Source organism: Erigeron canadensis, chromosome 8 (genome assembly GCF_010389155.1).
Source record: "Erigeron canadensis isolate Cc75 chromosome 8, C_canadensis_v1, whole genome shotgun sequence".
Taxonomy (NCBI): Eukaryota; Viridiplantae; Streptophyta; class Magnoliopsida; order Asterales; family Asteraceae; genus Erigeron; species Erigeron canadensis.
The window spans coordinates 48,809,879-48,823,806 of NC_057768.1; the positions used below are offsets into that span (position 1 = coordinate 48,809,879).

A 13,928-nucleotide genomic window follows, 5' to 3' on the forward strand; every position below is an offset into this window, starting at 1 on the left:
AGGAAGTGTGGATCTTGCATTTGAACTCCCATGATCAGTTTCTTGTTCTTCTATATTATGATCATTACTGATCGATTATTTAATCCGGCATGATTTAGGAAGATATAGTGATATAGATTCAAGTTTGATGAGTAGATCGATCTTGCCTTGATGATAGATCAAAATTTTGAATGAGACAAGTTTATTTTAGGATAGATTTGTAATTTAATTGGGGAAAATTAAAGAATGGTAAAGTTCAGACACATAAAATCTTTGATAAATTACAACCATGATCGAGTATCCTAAATTGTTCCCTTTGTATACATATCCGATCGAGTATCATCTTAATATTATGCAATCCTTTTATAAAAATTAATAGACAGATATCTTGCAAAAACACATGATGATTATCTTTACTCTTTTATAAAGCAAAAGAACCTTTTTTATTTTTGGTATTTTCTGTCTTTGAAATACCATAATTGCCCTTGACATTTATTTTAATAATTAACAATTTAAGTCATCATCTTTTTAAATACATCAACCTGCACCGTTTGAAACTAGACCACCACCAGAAATAATACCGTTATCGACAATACTAGACCGTCGTACCCATTACCGCCGCCGCATTTTGCGGGTACCATACTTGTTTTACCTAAATAGGATATATGTATTTACATAACACATTTTTTGAAATGGTCATCAAAAATCCTATTTGGCAAATTCTAATGATAATTTTGATTTGAGGTGGATGGTTTTAAAAAGCCAGGATCACTATTTTTTATTATATATATATATAGGGTAATACATTTTTTTTAATTTATCATTTTGATAAATATGCATCCAACATATATGCATAAAACAAAAAACACGATTTTCTCGATTTTGACAGACTAATGTGTTGTTAAACACTTAAATAATGATAATTAGCACTATGTTAGTTTTATGGACTTTTAATGCATCAAAATGTAGTTTTTTAAGTGTTCTCACCGTGTTCTTATTTTAAGACTGTTCTTATTTGATTGTCCCCTTATATATATATATAAAAAGAAAATGGAATATAAGGCTGTCTGGCATCTAAGCTTAGATGTGGAACCCCTCACATACTAATATTTTTATTATTTCTTTTTTAATGAATAAATGCATGGGCCCCCATAATTTTTATGGATTAAAAAAAACAATATGTGAGTGTTCCACACATAAGCTTAGATACCCGACAACCTTATATTGTCATCCCCATGTATAAATATATTTAGATATGGGAAGTGATATTCGTACCATTTATTTTGATTGATGTACCACAACTGTGCATTTCTGACTTCTACTGTCAGCTATACAATATGTACATTATGATACATTAATCAAAGATAGTGGTACGAATATCACTTCCTTTGAATATAGATATCAGCAATAATAATATGTTGGTTAGATGTACGTCATGCGTGCGCAAATTGTTACGACCGTGTCTTTTTGTCAAAATCGCTTTTTGGACCAACCTATGATTTCGATAAGATTGGATTTTCCATTTGTGCACTTGTTATACTTATTTACTTCCTTGTTTGACATTCCCGCATACATATGTTTATGTTTTCCATTTAACTTTGTGTTCATATTTAACATTGTTTATAGTTAACTAACATAATCGAGTAAATCAAAAGCCAGGTATATTAAAACATAATTGGATTCAAAGACATGCGAGAGAGAGAGAGTCTAAAAAAGAAAAAAACGAATTAGTTTTATCAATATACCCTATTTATATTTGTTTGAATTTCAAAACAGGATATAACTTTTTTTTTATAGGTACAGAACGAATATCACAATGAGAGGACGAAAACTCCTTATTAATAACCATTTTTTTGAGAACCATTTTTTTTAATAACCATGAGAACTCTTAGATAATATATTTGTTCACATGTTTTTTTTATTCATTCACATTTGAAATGATACAAAAAAGTATGTTGTATAATAAACTTTTTTAAAAAACCTTCAAAATAGTTTTTTGAGAACTTGTGAATAAATATGTTCACGTTTTCGTTCACATGTTAACAAATGGGTATATATAAGGTTTTGAAAAAATCTTTCTTCTACAACATGTATTTTTGTAACGTTTCACATGTGAATGAACAAAAAAAAAACATAAGATCCAATACATAATTTAAAAGTTCTCAAGGTTCTTACAAAAAAATGATTCTCAAAATAAGGCTCCCCATAGGTAGATATATGTATGTACAATTGTACATACTTAGAGATGTAAACAAATAAGAAATTCTTTTACTTTTGAATTACGAGTTATAATATAGTTTTAGCATTCAAGATACCATAGTGATATTCAATTAGGCAGTAGACGGATCTCGAACCATGCATGTCTGGGATGAAACCTAAAACTCTCGAAAACTCCCCGAATAATCTACTCCTACAAATGTTGGAAGTCGGATTCGAACCTTGGTGGATTTTCCTAAGGTCTTGGACTTTACCAATGGGTCACTTAAAATTTCTCTTTTAATATATGAGAAAAGTGAGTATGAGACTGTTATGCATCCAATTTGGGCGAAAAACCCCTCACATACCAATATTTTAGTTTTTGAATAAATGATTGGCCCCCATAATTTTTATGGCTTAAAAAAAGATATGTGAGTTGTTTTTCACCCAACTTAGATGTCTAACAGCCTCATATTCCCTTCCATATATATATATATATATATATATTCGATTAAACTCTATAATCTATGTTTTTAAAGCGAACAAAATTTTTATTCAAGCCTTTTTGGACCTTACCAATGGGTCACTTAATTTTTTTAAAAAAAATATATATTTGATTAAACTATATAATCTATGTTTTTAAAATCGAACAAAATTTTCATTCCAGCCTTTTAGTTAAAATCAAGCAAGCAAGAACATGCATCTTATCCTATTGATTATTGATTAGGCTAAGATCAGGACGCTTAGATTCATAGGTAGTTATCATACAACATGTGGATTGCAAACTTAATAATACATTATGCATTTTTAATAAACTAGTGTTTGAACTTAACTATTACAAAATAACTTAAATCAATCATCACCGATCAACTAATTATAGAGAAAAGTTGTGCACAAACATATTAAATACTATGTTAAATGTCTGCACGATGCAATTTAGTAAATTATTTCCATTGATGGTAACATTTTGATAATGGTTGTCGTATAATTATTTCAAACGATTCGTTGACATATTAACTTTATTAAACAGGTAGTTCGATTAAAACAGTTTAGGTGAATTTGCAATTATATAAATTCCATTTTTTATTTTTAAATACATATTTATAAAAGGAAAAGTTATATAAACGAATGAAAAAATCAAATTAATGAGTTAAAATATGTATAAATTATATCTTCTTTACGTTGCAATTCTTGTTAAGAAATATATCCCGCATCAGTTATGTCATAAATCGCATACTATTATATCGGTACACACGTATACGTAAGCCATGGTGTGATTCAAATAAAATTATCAAATAATTGTCTTCTCAGTATATGTAATTTAATAATAGCTGTTTTAAACTTTTCAATTTTTTAATATTCTTGGGCTCTTGGCGTTATTACTTCATTAGTATAATAATGTAATGGATAAGTTGTAAGATCCACGTATTGTGCTATGAAAATTATGACACTAAACACTCTATTTATACTTCTGGTCTTTTAGATAGCTATGCAAAAATAACAAAATATTCTCACATATTTTAGTGAGTAAACATGTTTTTTTTTTTCCCCTTGACTTACAAACGATTACAAATTACATAACATATGTTTGTTTTTAACCACTCATCCCACTTCATTTTGACTCTGTTACTCCGGCCTATTTCAACTCCACAAAAAAGCATAATTACGAATCGTATCGTATAACAGAACATTACAGACTTAAGTGATAAATGTGTAAAAGTGATTGTGTTACTGACATATATACACTACATTATTTAATTTTCACTTTTGTGTAACTAAAAAACATAGAAAACACAATAGTAAACGGATCATTAGAAGAAATGGCCACCCAAAGAACGTTGTAACATCATATACAGAACTATAAATGATCAAAATAACAAGATTGACGTGTTTTGCAGCCTCACGAAGACTATGAGCAACTTGTTGAGTTCGTATTGAAAGTTTAGTCGGTATCGAACTAAAAATTCATATAACTCCAAATAACCACTTTATGTTTTTCTTGCTTGTTGCCCAATAAGCCCCATCCTACATACATAGTATATTGACCGATTCTATTCTATCCTATTCCTACTTACAACTTGCCTGCCTTCACATACGGAGCACTACTATTGGTAGTCCATATCATACCACTATCCTAGCTAATTGTTTTACGCTATAAAATATATACAATATATATACGGTTATGCCAGCTTGTTCCTAGTAAATGAATCAAGTCAAAAGTCATAACATAAACTAAAGCGAGTTATTAGACAAAAAGTGAAATTAAAACAGCTCGAACCCCCTAATCCAAAAGATAGCTGTAGGAACAACCTATTTACTTGCGATATAACTGTACTTTTTATACATATAAAATTCAGACTATTAATAAGAGTAAAAAATCAAATAAAATAAGAAATCTAGTCAAGATGACGGTGGTGACGGTGGAATGAAGTTTTTTTCAAAGATGATGGAAAATAAGGTGTAGTGTACTTGGCGTGACGCCATGGACCACCAACCACTTGTTTCCGTGCCTAGTTTTCTATCTCTGGTATGGGTTTCTTATCTATCTAATGGATGGATTAGACAACAAAATAACAAATTATGATTTTGATGATTTCTTTTTATTTTCTGGATTGGGCTTATATATGTTTTCAGTTTACTAGCTTTCTCCCAATATAGAGTCCGTTACCGGGCATCTTTGACAACGAACAAATTAAATTCAGTAGCTTTGGGTGAGAGATCTATCACTGCAATATATATATATATATATATATATATATAATATATATATATATATCAAACATAATAATAATAATAATAATAATAATAATAATAATAATAATAATAATAATAATATTGGGTTTATTGGAGATAAAAGAAGTTGATATTGGGCTTATTGGAGATAAAGACAACCCCTTACATCTAGCTGATATATTGCTTTACTCATGGGATGAAAGGCTTGATGTATGTATTGATTTGACAGAGTCATCGCCTTTGACGCAGACTGGTATGACTGACTTTGTGCCTGATCGTGCAGTGATTGAGACTGCACTACGCAAACGGGATAAGTATAAGGCTAAGTGTGCAAATATTGGATATGGTTTTATCATTCTCTTCCTTTGGAGAACTTGAGAAAGATGCAGTGGCCCTACTCAAGCGAATCAAGAAGTTCTCCGCTACACAGGACATTGGAGCACGTATTGCTCCACATATATTTAGTAGGATTAATTTTGTTATAGCTAGAGGAGTGGGGACCCAGATAGTATTTCAGGTTCCCACTAAATTCTTGTAAATCCTATTAATTTTTAATGAAAGTGACAATTTTATAATAACAATAATATTAATAATAATAATAATAATAATAATAATAATAAACAGAAAAACCAAATAAAAAAATTTTACTTTATCTAACCCTCACCTAACACTCTTAGCATTCCCTCAACAAATACTCAACCATTAGTTTCTTTTATTTCTGTATTTATTAAAGTTTTTTACTCCAATCGATAGCAATATATATATATATATATATATATACTAGGATCTTTTACCCACGCGATGTGCGGATTGTTATAATTAGTAATTGCATTAAGAACATGACAACTTCTAAATAATTTACTATTAACATTGTTTATGCAAACTTATATATGATCTCTATAATTTCACCATATTCATTGCATAAAAGATTTAACTTCATCTAGAAAATAAAATTTGTAAATAGGTAAGAAGCTTTGAATATAATAAAGTATAAAATAAATTAATAAAAAGAAACCGCTATTCAAGTTAATTTTGAACCCATCTCCCAAAAAAAAATCATCTTACAAAAATTTTTACATTACCTGTCAAAACACATTTTATAAATATGATAGAAATTGTTGAAAGAAATAACATCCTAAATTACTAATAAAGCTATAAAAAAGCAATAATATAAACCGAAATATAATATAAATAAACACCATAATAATTGTAAAAAACGTAAAAGGTAACATATTATGTAGAGGATATTTGAAATCATATAATCATGAGACTTATGATTTCATCTATCTACTATGATAGTAATTTTTTTTTCATGTTTTAATATTTAACTTAGTTAAGATAGTTTTATTTTATTTTTATATCTAGATATTTGTGTATATATTGCCAAACTTTATAAGATTTGATATGGAGTATTATTTATAGCAATCTAATCTTATTATTTATATATTTTTATAGTGCGTTGCACGCACTAATATTAATTTATAACAAATAAGTCAACAAAAGCCAGTATAAGAAAAACTTCAAATGAAACAAAGGCATAATTTTTATGAAATTATTGTAACCTTGAATATATAATCGTACATAACGAAAACAGATAGTTAAGAAGATAATTACAGCTACACGTCATATGGTTACAATAATATTCACAGTAAGTAAGAAATAACTTATCATGCATATATAAAAAGATGTATCATGTAAAAAAAAAAACAATAAATCCTTATTTAATGGAATAAGAATTAAAATATAATAGGTTACATAACCAGAAACCAAATTAATATTACAATAATTTAAAGAGAACATCCTTATAATCAAATTAATGTTGAATCCAATCTTGAGAAAAATATCAAAATTTTTGAAATAGTTGAAGCTATTTTAAACTCATGTCTTGAAAATTAAATATAAAAAAACAATTAACAAAATCAACTTACATAAATTTTTAAAACTCAAAATCACATATAGAAGTACATATTTTTTTTGAACGTACAAAAATACATATTAGATATTATGTAGTTAATTAAGAATTTTATTGTTTTGGAACAATAAATATGATCATATGATATCCATATGACGAAATAGATAACATAGAAACAAAATCAATTGGAAATCTTTATTATTTTCTTAACTTAATTTTATTATAAATAAGATAGATAAATATTGTGAAAAAAACCTGCAGATGACACGTAGACTAAATCCTACGTGGCAAAGTTTAAAGATAGGTTTGAGTTGACGTGGGATGACACGTAGACTAAATCCTACGTGGCAAAGTTTAAAGATAGGTTTGAGTTGACGTTGATAGATTTATAAAGCTAGGATTACTACTGTTTTATTATGTACTAGTGTTCAGACCCGTCTAATGGACGGGTAGTTTTAAAATATATTAATCAAAGCTAATATGATTCGAGCAACCATCAATATGACCAATATCACAACTTAATCAATACGAAAACTAAAGAAGAAACATATGAAAATTAACTTCATATAAATATTGATTCAAGTTTACTATTTTTTTTCAAATTTAGTTGAATAGAAAATTTGCAGCGAAGTATATAATTTGAAAAATACATACTAATTCATAAACAAAGACCATTTCGAACGTTTTGATTTTCTTCGGTTTGTTCCACTCCGAAATAGTCCATACATACACAACACGTAGTCGTAGATGATGCTAACATATGTTGGCTTAAGATCTTCAAGTGAACTAATATGGTATTATTTTTTCTTATTGAAGAAGAAGCTATAACGAACCTATAATGAGAAACAAACTAAATTAAAAGAGATAATATGTCAATAACATAAGAATTAAGTTAAATAATAATAATAATATGATTAAATATGAACACTGTATATAAATAAAAAAAAAACCCTTTTTGATAGTCGATTGTAGGCTTTTTTTTTTTTTTTTTTTTTTTTTTATCTTTACAATGAGTCATGCATACCCAAAGTTAATTTGATTTTAATTAAACCCTAAGTAATTAAGATTAATTATTTACAATAGCAAAACAAAATTAGAGCAGTTTTAATTAGGAAGAACCATGAATGAGAAGACAACAAAATATTGACCTCATGAGCAACTACTAAAATCAACATGAACGGTGAACCTATTCATGAGCAGCTACCATTGATCCTGGACAACGATTATCAAATGAAACCAACTATAAACCAAATGGTAAAGGTCACTCAAATATCATATGTATACAATTAAACTGGAATGGAAGAATATACAAAATTATCAAGGTCATAGTGATGATGTATAAGTCATTTACACTATAAGAATTATATATACCGTACGTAAAGGTTAATCAATATCACATATAACACGTGCCATATATAATGAGTAATTGCAAGACACAAAAGATAACTCCAAGGAACACTTATTCATTTTTCAACCACTTATGCAAATTAAAGTAATATATTTTGTGTTGAAAGTATTTGATTGGTGAAATTTGAAAAGAATGAAAATTTGGGAGTCATGACTCCTCTCTCTTTTAGAGTGATAGACCAAGAAAAAATAACATTTATTGTCTTATTGAAATCACGTCGATTAGTCCACAATCACCGCTGGCAATAGTTATATCAGCTTCATGTAAGAAACAACTATGTGAAACACATATGAACTAAAGCATTGAGTGACATAGAAAAATCTGCTATTGCCAAAGTAGACAATTATTGACATAAAAAAAACCGATATTCTTTTTCATCCATATTTATCTATATCTATAATATCTTACAAAAAAAATGACTTATTTTTATATTAGGTAATTCTACCTTTAAATTACCGGATTTGCCCTTAGACTTTTTTGTTTTTTTTCTTTCCGTAACTACCCAAAATCTCTAATAAAACAGACCGCCTTTCCCACTACTGTCGCCGCATTGTGTGGGTACCATACTCGTATATATGAATATGTATCTATGTAATTAGAATTATATTATTTATATTAATATTTTATGATTATTATTATTGGTAAAATTAAAAAAGAAGATACCTATAATGTCTAACAATGCGGAACAATTTTTTGCCGTTTTGTACTATATTCCATGGTTTGTTTAAGTTTTTTTAGTTTTTCTAATATATAATTATAACTAAAATATTGAAAAAAATGTATGAGAATGCCACATAGGTTATATTCCTATGTGTCAATATTATAAAATAGGTTTGAGTTTTTAGATGCTTTAGAATCGTTCGGTTTGTTATTGTTTTAATAATTATATAGATATATAGATATATATTTGAACAACAGTGGTGATTGGACTCGGCGACATGCCTTTTCATCGTCCGGTAGAGATCGACCACGTCACAAGCAAAGTTAATCCGAGGGCATGACTGGCGGTGGAAGTCTCACTACCGTCCTGGAGGAAACTAGCTAATGCTAGAAAAAAAAAAAACCCATGCTCTACCTCATTGGCAAAGACTTCCCAATACGCCTTTCAAAGGTTTTGAATCCGTGACTAACATTTGGCTGAAAAACATGATAGCAATATTACCTTACAAACTATTTTTACTAAGAGAAAATAGAGCCTTAGCTTTGTATGAAAGAGTAAAAAATTATCAAGCTGTTAGCCGAAACATTATCTATAAAGCTTATTAGAATAAGTATTGGACTAAGTTACCTTGAACATCATCCAAATGGGATCAGCATTGGAATATTGATACCGATGATTACTCAACCCACCCCAAAGTTGTCCTTTACAACTGGAGAACAAGTTACCTTTCTTTGCTATTGGATTTGGTAACAACTGTTTGCCATATTGTCTTAAGCTCTTTTATATCTCAATCTTTTACCCGCACAAGTTTGTCAGTTTTAGCGACCCATACCAGCAAACTTTAATTATTTACTAATCCTGGTTTAATACTTACATTGGGCTTGCTTATGATGACATTACACATTTGCTTGTGGCAGCATTTCTTGTTACGCCAATGCCACCCTTCCATTAGAAATGAATTCATCAGAGTATCAGAAAACATTAGATAAAGTTGATTTCAATTATTTTCGAAATGATTTGTTTTTAAATTAATCATTTTATTATGATATAGAATGAAACATATGACACAAGATACCGTTTGTGCAGTGAATTGGAATTTAGGGTGTTCATCAATAATTTCTGAGAAATTTTTTTAATTTTTTTTTGGTATCCTACCTCCTACTTGCATAACCTTAAATCCACAACAGCAAAACAAAGTCTGCTATTGTTAGACTGAACACAAAACACCCCATTGCAACATCACTCGATCGGACAGTTACCAAGAAACAAGCAGACGACGATACACCTAAACAATGACTAGCATAGAAACCAATGTCTCATAAAAATAATACACACCCCAGCAGTAGTGTTAAGTATAGGGATACTATTAATGGCAAAGGCGGCGAATTATCATGGCATCACTCAAATCTTTGGCATGTCTTTATAGAATTTTAATATATTTATTCAGATCAACTAATCATAAAGAAAGTTAGTTACCTTCAAATCATGTAATCTCTAAATTTATAACAAATTCCCACCCGTTCTTCTTGATAAGAGACAAACTCTCATGTATCCTGCAAACTCTACACTCAACTTGGTCAAAAAGATCTTAAACTACTTCCGTGAGAGGCGGACTCTCTTTCCTTCTACCGTGAACTTTTCTCTATTTTCAAGCTGCAGTGAGAAACACATATTAGATATGCACAGATCGGAGAGAACACCAAAAACGGTTCGCGATAAACTAGGTCAAGATGGGGTGAATTGATCTGTCTGCAGTTGTCCATAATTCTACTTTTATTGAACTTTATACACATTGTCTATATACATTAGGCCAGGGACTTTTATTGCTTACAAGCAGGTTTTCCCCACAAGTGATAGGTATACAGTAGGCAAGAGAGTTTTACTGTTCATAAACGGGATCGTCCCCATGCGATAGAGGGGGCCAGATTAAGGTGAACCCTCTCAAATTAAAACATTCTTTCACGCGTGCGAGCTTTGAATAATTTTTATACCTTGTCCTAAACATTTTACCACACTTTTTCCTTTGCCTTTTTAAATGTATGCTTACTGAACCCACAGTGAAACGAAATGTGGACATAACTTATCCCCGTTTAACACAATTATCAATATCGACATCCATATCAATATCAATATGAAAAATTTAAAATTAATGCATCTTAAGCCAACTTAAAAATATTAATACCATTTAAACTGGTTTTTAAAGATATAACTAACCCGTTTGACTAATTTCATTTGCAGATAAATTTAAAAGTATTATGTATAAGCTCGTACCTTCTTTTTCAAATATGAAAGAGACTCATGTTTTGAGAGAAGCTGAAAAATACCGATGAATGTTCATTGACAAGAACTTTAAGTTGTTTAGGCTTCAACGACTTTTCAGGTGCCTGCCATAAAAAAGTTGATTAGCGGTTTAGCACAAAGAAAGTGTCATTGGACCTCTTCTTCAGTGACTGATCGATACTTGGTGAAGAAGTCTTCTGCACGGCTTTTTTAGCTTGACTTTTGATTCATTGTGCTTTCCTGATTCTGATATATTAATGAATCTACGCTTTGCTGAAGAATTATCGTCTTCAGACTTGGATGTCTCCATCTCACTATCAATGAAAGACGTTTTTTTACCTTGGAAGTGCACCCCAGCTACTTTCCTTGGACGATCCTTAATACCAAGACCCTGTTTCAAAGACGTCGCTTTATCCTACAAAAACCTAATTTATAACAAATACTAATAATGGAACTGTGACCTTTGAATAAAAAACACTTTTAACATTGATATTTGAAGTACAAGCAAACCTAAGAACTGAGATGTAATTTACAACCTATTAGGTACATACTTGTACAAGTTTGTAAAGGTTCTCTTGATCATTCTCATAAAATGCAGTTCTCTCGTTAAAATATATAGCAACATCCACTTTGCGAGACTTGTTTCTTTGGGATTGAGCTCCAAGTAATCCTCCAGATACAAATCCATATTTGTTTCCCCGCCACTCTGGGGAAACTTCTTTCTCATATTCAACTGCAAACAGAGGCGTTGTTTTAATAGTTGATACCAAGAAAGCATACAGGTAAGCAAGCTACTACTTTATGCAATAGCTTGATAAAATACCTGAGAAAGTCAGACTATATATCTGCAACAAAAAGGTGTCAACAATCCAACTTTACCCCATAAGATAATTCTCAAACGGTGCATAATGATATATTGCATATATATTTGGATCTAAAAAATTACCTTCTGCTTTGGAATTATCAGATGCTTCTACCCGCTCTAGGTCTCCATCCTGACAGAAAACACTCTGGACTATCATCAACCTTTTGACCTGCAGAATATCAAAACAAAAATTGAAGGGAAGATATAGAAAAGTACAACAGAATCAGGTAAGAAATCTAGAATCGACAAGAACGTTTGAAAATGATCTATATTTCTGTTGCCTCCATATAGAATTCAAAATATGAAAGGTTAAAAATAAGCCGGATTGATGGTCCAAGATGAACCGGTCAAAACTTAAGGCCAGTTTAGGTCAAAATTCTTGTAATTTGAACATCAAATAAGTTATGTTGTGTTGAAAGCATGAACCAAAACATTAAACATAAAACAATACTAAAAACAACTTTAATTAGGGGTTTATACGAGATAAGATGATTCAAGTACCAGATTTCTAGTATCCAGATTTTTAGTATCCAGATTTCGTGAATCCACAGATGTATTTAAAAATAAAACCTTACAAATGAATCCCATCTCAAAACAGCTTTTAAGTATCCAGATTTCTAATTATGTATAAGCACCCATAAAAAGGAAGAGTAACGGTTAGCACACAGAAAGTCAGAAACAAGAAAACATACAAGGATTCCTTCAAGATCCTGCGCCAAGTATCCATTGACAAGCTTTTTCTTTCTCTCTTCTTTTGTATCTGATAATCAAATATTATATATCGCAAATAGGTATCAATACTCAAGTATCATGATAATTGAACTTGATTGTGAAAAAAGACAGACTTTCCTTGAGGTCGTGTGGCTTTGATGGTTGTTCCACCCTCGACCTTTAGGGAACTCATTTTTTCATCTCCATCCTCTTCAGCAACTATAAGATCAGCAGAAAATCAAAGAATCACAAGTTAACAAAAACACTACATCATCATTTTCATAACAAAATAGTTACCTTCGGCCTTACCTTCATCTACTTTTATCTCTGCTGCTTGCTGTTAAAGTATTGATAGTAAAATTTGATCAATAATATACGTATTATATAGTGTTACACTACTATAAAAAGTCCCCGAACATGATGAGAAGGTCTCAAAAGTGCCGTTGCTGGCTTGGTGCATTACAAAATCTTTTCATTAAATCATATATTTATAATAAGTTACTCAATGCACGAAACCAGTTTGTGATGCACATTTTGGTTTCCATGTTTTGTTGGAAAACAAAAATGGAAAACAAGAGGTGTTTCCCCAACTAAAGGCACCCTTACGACTTTCAATTTCTTGAAAATATTATCAAACTGTGTAGTATCAAATGCCCACACGTTGGGCTTCTCCAAACCAACACCTGTTTTATTTTTATTTTTATTTTTTTGGCATTTTCAAGTTAAACCATATATCGACATACATCACTTCATATCAAATATCAATGTAATAATTACTACCACTATAACTTCAAACGATCGAAATATATATATATACACCCACAAAGTAAAGTAGAAAAGAAGAGTTATTTACCAAGGATATCCTGATTTCTTGAAAACGTCGAAATAGCATAGAGGAGTGGAGGCCATGATTCCACCGGTATGTGATTCCGGCGAATATCACTTGTTTACTCTCTCTGCAGAACAACCAGCGAAAAGTATTGGTGTGAACAACACGCGCCGTTTTGGTTTCACCAAACCAATATTTTCCCTTTTCACACCTTTACTTTGATAGTTTTACTAATAACCCTTTAGGTTTACCCAACATTGTCAATTATCAATATATATGGTCCATTATTTGGAAGAAAAGAGGCAACAACGATATCCACTTAAGAGGTTCAAGTATAGGATATGGCTCATCTCT

The 13,928-nt window shown here is 30.3% G+C and overlaps 1 pseudogene; it reads right to left on the reverse strand.

The window, feature by feature from the left end:
- Positions 1 to 10,278: 10,278 nt before the first annotated feature.
- On the reverse strand, positions 10,279 to 13,928 carry LOC122578850 (annotated as a pseudogene).